The sequence below is a fragment of the Sceloporus undulatus genome, chromosome 2 (genome assembly GCF_019175285.1).
Source record: "Sceloporus undulatus isolate JIND9_A2432 ecotype Alabama chromosome 2, SceUnd_v1.1, whole genome shotgun sequence".
NCBI classification, from domain to species: Eukaryota; Metazoa; Chordata; class Lepidosauria; order Squamata; family Phrynosomatidae; genus Sceloporus; species Sceloporus undulatus.
The window spans coordinates 192,949,811-192,961,207 of record NC_056523.1 but is presented as its reverse complement, the minus strand read 5'-3'; the positions used below and the strand labels follow the sequence as shown (position 1 = coordinate 192,961,207).

Below are 11,397 nucleotides of genomic sequence, written 5' to 3'. Positions count from 1 at the left end.
TGCTTGAATGGTTCAAATTCTCTGAGGGCAGCCAGTTGCTGCAATGCCCTCTCTGCTACTTTGACAACTTGTTGTGACAGCAAGTGGCTGATCACACACAGCCCACTGTGACACCCACTGTCCCCACTGCTGGAACAGTCACTCACTCATTGGTCAGAACAAGCATCCAGAATCAATCACATAACTGTGTACCTTGTTCTGACCTCAGAGCAAGAGATGTGTGGCAGCAGCGGTGGCAGTGGGTGGCAAGCAGGACAATATCGTAAGCAGCTGCCTAGCATCGCAGCAGATCTTCTGGTTCTTCTGGTGAACTGGTCGACAATCATCCAGACAGTTTGCACCAAAACTGGAGATTGGGCTCTTCAGGACTACTCACCTTGGAAATAGGGGGAGAACATTATTTGATACCCATGCAGGCAGAGCCTGTGGGATTGTGACCTTGGTCTCATAACATTTTTTGTACAGATTTTGTGCTGTTAGCCTAAATAAACTTCACCTGGCCAACTTGGGGGGAGGAGGCAGTATTTTTTCCCAGTTTAACTTTCTATTAGGATACATTCAGGACTAATATCAGTTTGGCAGCATCATTTCTGCCTGGTCAGGAGTTGGCACAAGCCATCTTGACTTTGCCTGCCCCTCTTAGGTTGAGAAACAACTCCAGGGGAAGCTGGTGGGTTCTCTACCATAAAGACAGTGAATCCACTCATGGGTTTGCCACTACTCATCCTGCAAAAGCTTCCAGTTGTGCAGGAGGTCTATCAGTGACAAAACTCTGAAGGGAGAGGGTCCAGTTCGGGTGGCTACCACCTCTGGACAACTAGAAAACTACACTGCTGAGATACAAAGAGATTTGGAATCAGAATATGGGGGAATGTTAATCACAACCTTTGAGGGGAAAGCATTCAGTAAAAAATTCCACCTTCCACAACAAGGGCCTTAAAATGTGAAAAAAAGTCTGTCAGAATACAATTTCTCAAGAGCTAGTGTGGGCTCACAATTGACTGTTGGACTAGGATTTTTAGGAAACCAGAGTCTGAAACACCGCTCAATCATGGAAACTGTTTGCGTGGCCTTAGACAAGCTAACCCTCTCTCAGCCTAAAAGGAATAGAATTACAAATTTCTCTGCATAAATCTTTCCAAGAAAACCCAATGAGAGTGTTATATCATAAACCAGAGATGACTTGAAGGCACAACACAACAGCAAAATACTCTTCCTCTCTCTCTCACCTGACAAGAAAGGGCACAAGCAATAAAACATGGACCATCACTTGGATTAACCAGTGAAAGGCTTATGATGATTCTTTCTTTCAACAATTTAGAATGAGGGGTTGATAGATTCAGGGTGTTTGTGCTCCAGATTTTAATCAACACCACTTTCAACACGCAACCGTGACAGTCTTGTCAAGTTCCATGTCGGTTGTAGCGTTTGCACCAGAAGATCCACCGTAGGGAGGGATCCCTTGCCCTTGAGTAAAATGGAAAGCCATCTTTTAGTACATACAACCTCTGGAGGTGGAACTCCCTCAGCTGTACAGGTAAAAGTAGGCAATGCTCCTTCCACCAAGGTCCAGTTGCTTGGACAGCTGGATCATCCATTTCTGGCTTATCTGAAACATCAAAAGAAAGGGTGACATGAGATTTTCTACCCATGCGGCTGAGGTGGAAATGTATCAGGTTATTCCTCACTGTGAAGATCAACAAGGCAGGCAATTGCCCTTCCATGGAACAGTAGATATAGGGAGGTTGGGATGCATGTTCTAAGGGTTGTGCATTCACAACTTTTAGCTCTCCAAATGTAGTTGGACTACAATCACAGCACTCCTGACATCTACGATGTTACTTGAGGGTTCTGGGAGGTGAAGTCTAAAACATATGAAAACCAAGGCTGAGAACAGTGTGTACTCTTGACTGATGCAACGCAACAGTGAGGTTCAACATGCCACACATGACAAGAGTGAATGTTTTCCTACTGTTAGAAAATTTAAAACCCACTGTGCTAGTTACTAGCTATACATTCTATACATTTCACATTAAATCTACCCACTGATTAAGTTCTGAATGAGGTACGGGCAGCATTACCTTCTGGTCAAGAGCAATAGGACAAATGTGACCAAGCAAACCTTGAGAAGGAGAAAAAGTGGGGGAGGAAGAGGAGGAACAGTATCTAAATCATAAGATGTGGTTTGCAACAAGTTTTTTTTAAAAAAATATCTAAATTAAGAAGCACTTCTGGATACTCATGGAAGCACAACACACAATGCCATCAGTAGTTTGGACTCAGCAGCATGAAAAGCCAGTCAAAATAACTGCCCCAAATATGGCACTCAGTTGGGATATAGAGCTTATACTTACATTCTAACCCTGGATGTTCACAGCCCTGGAGCTAGAGCCGTGCTTGTTGTGGCGTGCAGAGGTAAGTGCCTGCATATTCTCTGGTGACAATCTGGAGAATCCCAGGAGTATAACTGGTGCCATCTTGTGGTGCATTCCACAGTTGGCTCTGGGTTTCCCCAGGCAAAGCAAGTGAACATTTGCTCTGCCCACTGTCCAGGTCCAGTTATAGGGACAATTGAATCATCCAGGTCAGGTTCATCTAGAAGATTTTTTTTAAAGAAAGAATCCATTTTATAATGGAAATGTATAAACACATAGGCCCCAAGTAACTCACATTTCGTCTAGAGTTGGGCAGTCAAGAAAAGAACTTGCCACCACCCCAGTGAATATATCCCAGATCCACAGTGCAAAGGGATCCATATCAGCCCAGATATCCTACATCACATCATGTGCAAGTTGCACTTACATTCTACCTTGGGGTGACTGTCTTGCTGCTGTGATCCGTGTGCATTGGTAGCATTGCACTGGTAGATGCCAGCATGGCTTTGTGTGACATTCTGCACCCTTTGGGTATCAAACATTTTGCCATCTTTCACACAGAAGACCTCTGGCACTGGGATGCCATCAGCCTGGCAATTGAGCTTCTGTAGGCTACTTTCCACCATGTTTGGTTACTAGGACATCCAGACCATATAGCTGAGGCCATCTGCAATAAAAATGAGGTGGACCAACATTTAGTGGTGGCTGGGGGAAAAGACTCATACAACTAATGGGACAAAGCCTCTTGGACTATCTGTGATCTTTATATAGTGGTGCATGGCAGTGGAGACTTCACTGATTTAAAGTGGCAGCAGGATGCAGTGGTTTGAGTGTTGACACTAGGACTCTGAGAGATCAGAGCTCAAATTCCCACTCAGCCATAGAGATCTACTTGGGCAAATCACACTCCGTGAACAACAAGAGGAATGCAATGGCAAACTTCCTCTGAATAAATCTTGCCAAGGAAACCTGATGAGGGTCCCCATAAGACAGAGTGTGCTTGAAAGCACATAATACAATGCCCACCTTTGCCCAGCACAGTGTTAAGAATTATGTTATGGTTCCCCACTCCCCAACTTCAGGACTCATGGTTTTGCTGTGGCAGCCCTTGAATGGTCATTCTTTGGTTGGTGGGGAAAATTGGAGAGGCATATTGCTATGTCCCACATCCAGAAATAGTCCTAAAACATTTTTTGTACTAAGATCTTCTGAGTTCTCAGTGGATGGTGTCATCAAGCTACAATGGGCTATGTGGCATAACCAGATGCCTCTTTGACCTCCCACACTCTCCATCAGCTACAGAATGGCCATTCGGGGGACATGTCACAGCAAAAGCATAAATCCTGGTGGGGCTCTGGTCACTGTAGAGGGTGGATGAGTAAATCAGCTTCTGCAACGACCAAAAGAAAAAGGGGGGAAAAGAAAGAGAGATTTGTAGGTATATGGTAGATTTACACTTGCGTAGATCACTAAGAAAATGCTGGGTGTTGTGTGTTAGTCATAGAGGATGAATGAAGCATAGCCTCTTCAATAAATCAGGCTTCTATGATGCTAGTAAGTAATATTTCTTCCTTCTATAGTGATCACATAGAACATATTCCTACTTATGCCAAGAACAGGACTTTGTCTGGTTTTCGTAATTTGGGCTTCCAATTCAATCCATAACAGATAAAAGCATTGATGTATTTCAATTTTTTGTTTGTTTGTTTGTTTGTTTGTTTTTAAAATCAAAATTAAAGCACTCCCTAACCACCATGTCTGATTTTGAGAATTAAAGGTTTCATGAAACAATGTGGTCTTGGCTGCCTTTTGGAAGCTCAGGATGTGTCTACATGGGCCATTTAAACTGGTTTGCATTGCCCCCCACCACAATCTGTCTTGACAACACATGGTTAAATCCTTGATTTGACTGCAGACGTTTTCACGGGGGGAAGACCAGTTCCACATCAAACCTGGACCATCCTTCCCTTTAACCTGCTTAAAACAATTTGCCTTTACTCTGGATCTTCCAGGAAAATCCAGATCACTTTGGAGTGATGCTGGACAACTAATTACACAGCTTTTTACACAGCACAGCATAGCTGTGCTACCCAACACTAGTTCTGTTGATGTGAGTTGTTTGCTCTGAAGCTACAAGATCCCCAGTCATGTTGGGTACCTCATTTTTCAACCTCAGAGGGAGTAACTCATGCCAGTAGTGGGGGCAGGCAACACAGCAGGATGCATGTGTAGACATCCATGCAACATCATTCCAGAGTGCCCGGGTAATGGGGGGAAGTTGGGGCTACTTTGGGGTTGGAATACTCTGGTAGCAGCTTATACGATTCTGGCCAGTGTAGACCCACCCACAGTCAGGATGGAAACAGCTTGACTCCTCCTGGGAGCATGTTGGACAGTCAACTGTATTTCAATCAATGTGTTTCAGCCAAACCCAAGATGGACGACTCCAACTGTCCAAGCAACCAGACATGGATAGAGGGGACTCTGCAGTCACTGACCTGTGAAGCCAATGGGATTCCAACCCCAATGGTGTTGTGCACCAAACAAGGAGCCATGGAGGAGTTTTACAGTGACAGGAACATCAGCAGGAATGACTCTGGCATCTATCAGTGCAAGGCCAGTAATGGCCATGGGACTGAGAGGAGGATGGTGAATGTGCAAGTGGAATGTGAGTCACAACAGTTCACACATAGCCCCTTACCAGGAAGCCCACTGACGTTTGTGACTGGCTGGGTGGGGAAGTGGCTCTACTTCTATATCATCCCCGATTTTCACTATAGCACCTTCTCATTGTAATTATTGGACTACTCTTTATTGAATGAGGGGAAGAATGAAGGAGGCAAGTCCTCTCAACATGTGATGTCTCCCCAATACACAATTTATTCTCTTCCTATTTGAAAATTGTGTGTGTGATGCAGGCTGATGAAAGGGGAGAAGCAAGTACAAATTACTGGGGCCAGTTATCTGGAAAGGTCCTGAGGCCTCATTGTCACGCATACATTTTTGTCTTCCTCTGTAATATCATTATTACTCAATTGCTTTTGCCAATTAAAAATTGGGTACATTATGCTGCCCAACTTAACATCAAATATGGGCTTTCATCGGATGAGCTTAAGGGATGTAAACCAGTTACATTTTTAAAGAGATCAATAAGGGAAGTTGTTATACAAATGGACTCAAAAACCACTCATTTATCCCCATGTGCACCCCTATATTACAAACTTAAAGGAGCTCATGAAAGTGCTGATTATTTTAACAATTTCACATTTGTACAATTACAAAAGGCCTTTAAAGAGTTAAGGCTGAATATGATGGATACTGCCTATAGAGATGGAAGGCACAGGGGTATTCTCAAAAACAAATGCTCTTGTGTTTGTAGCTGTCCTGAACTAGAGGACCTTATCCATTACATACTATTTTGTCCTTTATACAATCAGCCAAGGGCACAATCTGTGAAATCCCTAGTTGGTGTTGGTCTATGTCAAAGCCCACAGGACATGGCTTGTTATCTCCTAGTGGATAAAGATAAATTTGTCACTTGGCAACTTGCTTTGTTTGCTGTTGCTGCAAAAAAAGATCAGAAAGAAACACCTAGCAGAGATACCTATAAACTGTAAAGGGGATAATTACATTTATGTTTGTTTTATTTATTTATCTATATTATTTTCATTCTTTAAATTTTAAATTTTGCAAATTGTTTTATGATTATAGGTAGGATATTTAAAATTTAATGCTTGAGATTATATGATTGATGCTTATATATTTTGTTGTTATCTTGACATAGTTTGATGCAAAGGCCTAATTTTTGACTGACTGACTGACTTAAAAATTGCTTTCGACATCCATGGTAAAACCAGTGAATTTCAAATAAATAATAATGATACACAGTCAGCTGGGGAGGCCCTCCTGACAATAAACTCACCAGGGCCTGAACCTGCAGGGGAATCAGCACAATAAAAAGGGCACTTTTATGTGAGTTTGCAGAGGTTTTATAGCTCTCTTTCCTCTACCAAAAAAAGAACTACCTGTAGATCTCTTTGCTGTGCTCCTTCTGTGTCTCTCCTTTTGGGGGCAAATTTTGTCAGTTGCCATTAAGTTGGCTTCAACTTGTGGCAACCCGATGAATGTGGACTTCCAAGACACCACATAGTCCGTAGCCCTGTTCTGATCTTGCAAACTCAAGACTATGGCTTCCTTGATTGAGTCCATCCACCTGTAATGTTTTTCCTACTGCCTCCCACTTTACCACGCATTATAATCTTTTCCAATGAATCACACCATTTCATGATATGTCCAAAGTGCAATGACCTCAGTATCATTATTCTAGGTGAATGCAGGGTTGATTTGCTATAGGGTCCATTTATTGGCCATTTCAGCAGTCCACCACATCTGTAGAGTCCTCCTCTGGCACCCCATTTCAAATGAGTTTATTCAAATGCCATCCTTCAAATGATGGTGGTACTCACCCTTGGGAATCATGTTGATTGGAACTAGCACATTTGGGCTTAGCAGCATGTCATTTGGTGGTAGAGCTTGAAATCATGGAAACAGGCAAGAGACAAAGGAGAATATTTGTACAATAGTTGATGATATCATAAAGAAGGCATTATTATGGTTATGGGTCACTCATGGACTCAGTCCAGGCAGCATTTAAGGGTGAAGGGAAGCCATTGTCATCTGTGATTCTGCCCTTCCCTCTGTAGTTCTAATAAGGAAGAGGCTATTGTTGGGATTTTTCAGATGATAAGTAGATGAAACCCAATGATATTTTCATTTATGCCTTTCCAGATTAGACCAGATAAGACATTAGTGTAATCAGTCCAGACACTACTGAATAGCTGGTAACTATAAACCTCAGCTTGCTATCAGCTGTCACGTTTTATATTCCATCAAAAGGAGAGCCACTGAAAGGCAAAGAAGGAGCATTGTATTGTGAAAAGACATGACATCAGGCTTTCTCTGCTGTGATGCACCAGTTGTGGAAAACCTTCCTTTTAGATGCCAATTAGTGCCAACACTGGTGTCATTCTGATGCCAAGTAAAAGCATGTGATTTTGCTAGAGGTTTTGAAGCCAAGTCGATCTACTTCAAATCTGCAACCTTGTATGGTTTTCAATTGTTCTAATTGGTTTTGAACTGTTTACTTTTAATTTGTAAAATTGTTTCACTTGGTTTTAGACTACTTAAATTACTCTTACTATTTAAAATTGTTCTAATTGATTTTAATTGTACATCACGCTAAGATCCTTGACTATAGAGTGGAAGACAAATATTTTCATAGAAGCCTAGTGTGGGAAGGGACTCCAAAGGCCATGTAGTCTAACCCCTTCCTCTTCAGGAATATAGAACTAACAAGTGATGGCCATCCAACTTTTCTTTCAAGGAGACCCTGCCGTTCTCCAAGCCAGTCCATTGTAATAAAATAAAATAAAACAAAATAAAAATCAGAGGAAAACAGGGAGGAGAGGACCCTTCTCTTGGATTTGCTGGTGACTGAAGCCACCTTTTCTTCTTCTTTTCTTTCCAGACAGGCCTGCAATCTCCATTCTGGCTGTCAATGCTTCATTGCCCATCAGAAGGGGAGAAAACTTCACAATCACCTGCCATGCAGATGGGTACCCAGCTGCCAGCTATGCCTGGCAGGTCCCTCAGGCCCCCCAACCTCAACTATGTTGGCAACAACAGCACAGTGACTGTGGTTGGAGCACATGGACAGAACAGTGGTGTGTATGAGTGCATAGCTAGCAACAAACATGGACAGCAGCACAGCCAGGTGGAAATCCACGTGGAAGGTAAGGCCCCAGAGGAAGAAGGTTTTTTGAAATATAGGAGTTTATCAGATGCGAGTTTTTGGCGATTTTTCCTGCCTATCGCGCAATGTTAGCGTCACCAACGTTGCGCAATAACGTGAAAGCGCGATGTTCTTCCAGACGCCATTCATTTCTATGGGAGCCCCTTGCGCAACGCTTCTGTAGTTTAAGCGTCATTCCTCCCCTTTTTGGGCATTGCGGGCAAAAGTGGAAGCCAGGCCATGGTCTCCCATTATCTTGAGAAATGGTTTGCGAAATGGTTTGGTGTGGTAGGCAGCAGCGCAACGCAACGCTAAAGTTACTGATTGCAAAGTTCCCATGATGCTGGGCTGCTTTTTGACCCCATTCCCTTCCAGTGGCCTTCCTTTTCCAGGACAACCCCCGGGGAGGGGGGGGGTGGCTCTGTCTTGCATGAACACCTAGGAGGCTGCCCCATTCCTCTGTACTGGATGGACACCTAGGAGGCTGCAAATGAAAGGGTCCCCTAGGGGTCATCCATCCCAGCCCCATTCTTCTGTCCTGCATGGACACCTAGGAGGCTGCAAATGCAAGGGTCCCCTAGGAGTCATCGATCCCAGCCCCATTCCTCTGTCCTGCATGGACACCTAGGAGGCTACAAAGGAAAGGGGTGCAGTGACCTCTCTTGGGGACAAAGGTGATGAAGACTAGAGCAGAGGCAGCAGGACCTCAAGCCTGAAGGATGTACTTTGGGTCTTTCTACAGAAAGCTCCAGTAACTGGAGCCAAGTGCAGATTAGCTATTTAGGAAAAACAACAGCCAGTAATATGCAGTACTTGAGAGTAAGAAGGCCAACTCAGTGTGGATCTTAGTGCAGACTCAAAGCCTCCTGAGACCTAAAGTAGAGTTGCTACACACTCCTTGGCCATTCCATGCTTAGTGGAGAGTAAGGAGACCAAAGAACCATCTGGCAAAACACTTGTAGCCAGATGCAAAATGATTACATCAGCTGTGGAGTAGTAGTGTCCCTGCCTAGGGTGTCACCTGGTGTGGAGGTAGGGCTTCTGTGGGGCATGGCCAAAAGGAGACTCCCCCCCACATTGCTACCATGGTGCTTAGAATGATACCATGGCAGCAAAGTGGGGGGGCATGCTCAGCCGTCTCAGCAGTTGTTTATCTAATCTGATATTGCAAAAGAGAATAATCGAAGCGGCCCATTTAAAACAAAGGCCCATTTTCTTGTTTGAGGCAGGATGAATTTTTCAAAAAGGAACAGACTTCACCTTCATGCTAAATGAAATCTACCCAGAGGGGTTGGCACTGTTTGCATTTAAATTTTTAATCAGGTTTATGAAGGCTTTCCCAGTTCTTATGTACACATTCATTTCTTAAGTCAGATAGCAGCTAACGATACTCTGTCTTCTGCTTCTTCCACTGCAGATCACTGGCTGTATATTATTGTTGTCATAGCAATTGCTGGCGCCACCATGTTGGTCATGGGAGGAATGGCCGGGTTCATTTACTACCTCAAGTCCACAGCGTGTAAAAAAGGAGAGTACAATGTGCGCGACGCAGAGAACTCAACCGAGGCTACTTGTCTAAACCGGGAAAGACCTTGTGATGATGATATCTATGGTATACAGCTCACCAGGACCTGAACAAACCCTAGGCCTTGCTGGCCCAGGGAGAGAGAGGGAGGACATCTTTTTGAGGACAACCTCCTGCTACAGACATCATTTCTACCTCTGAAAGATGGATGTCTGAACCAAACAGTTCTTCATTTTGCTGTGGAATTTATTAGCAGCCAATTGATAGACACAAAGTAGAGGATTCTTCGGATGGAGGGCAAATTTTAATGGCTACAGCTTTGAGTACTAGCCAGACTTTTACACAACACTTGCTCAGAAGAGTCTAAAACTATCCCTCTTCATCCAAGCTCCCTTTTGCTTCTTCAGCTGGAAATGTGGAACTGCACTGTTGTCTCTCAAAAACGTGCAACTTACTGCTATTTTGATAAAGGTTCTGTTTGTAGCTGTTACAACCATCTCAGCTACACACGACTTCCACTCGGGAAAGTCCCAGCTGATTGGTGCCTTTCCAAAATGGGAAACATCAGGTTTGGACCACAGAGTCTCATAGAAAGAGCAATTTTCACACTTTCTAAGAGAAGACGAAGATTGTAATTTTGGAGAAAATAAAAGAGCAACAAGGAACTTGAAGAGAATGCTGAATAAATGGAGTTTTGAACTAATGGTTACGCAGAGAGTAACTCTGGGAATTAGTCAACTGGATTAAGATACCATGGAGATATGCTTGATTTGGATTTATGTAACTTTGTTCCTTTTTGGTTTAACTGTGATGCTAACTGATTTACACTGAACCAAATCAAACCCGCCAGGCTCTAAAATAAGGTTTTGTACAGTGGAAAACCAAGCCACACCAGAGGAATCCTGTATTAATTAGAGCTTTTCATACATTTGATTTGATCAGTTTGCCTGTGAGGTCCACAAGCACAGTTGTGACCACCATCATGTGTCCCCTCCCCATACCTAAGCATGTACAGGGAAGCACTTGTGCATTTTATGAATGTGCCAAAACAGTCTCTTCTTAAAGGTTAGTTAGCATGAGTTTTAAAACCCCACATATTTCAACAGGATCATAAATTCTAAGGGCTTTGGGAACCAGGAAACCCTCCTGAGTAAGGAAAGCCCTACTGAATGGAAGCAGACGGCAGGTAGCAGATGCTTCCTCAGGCCATCCATCAGTGCATAGCAAGCTTTCTTGAAACGTCCAGAATTTCACCTCCACGGCACTTGGGAGGAAGAGGTTTCTTGAACACTCTGAGATGCTTTCAGATCACTCCCACAGATCAATAGGGACAGAAATGTTTGTTCATGCCCTACACCAGGGGTCGTCAACCTCCGGCCCGTGGGCCGGATGCGGCCAGCGAAGGCCTGGCCGCCTCCCCCCGGCTGCTCTTGCCGCCGCCGCAGCGGCCGCCCGTTGCGGCTTTTTGCCGCTCTGGGCGCCGCCATTTTGGGCGAAAAAATGGCGGCGCCCATAGCGGCCTCTGGGGCTATGGGTGCCGCCATTTTTTCGCCCAAAATGGTGGCGCCCACAGTGGCTGCCGTGGCAGCGGCAGCAACGGCAGCGGGCCTCTAGGAGGCCCGGTGCCGTCTTTGGGACCCTCCAGGCGGGCTCCCAGGACGGCAGGGGGCCTCTGCGGGGCCCGCTGCCATCCCTGGGGCCCTGCA

General features: G+C 44.4%; 1 pseudogene; it reads right to left on the bottom strand.

Moving 5' to 3' along the window:
* The window catches only part of LOC121920511, a 53,502-nt pseudogene extending 50,501 nt beyond the window's left edge, over positions 1–3,001 (bottom strand).
* Between the last annotated feature and the right edge of the window lie 8,396 nt (positions 3,002–11,397).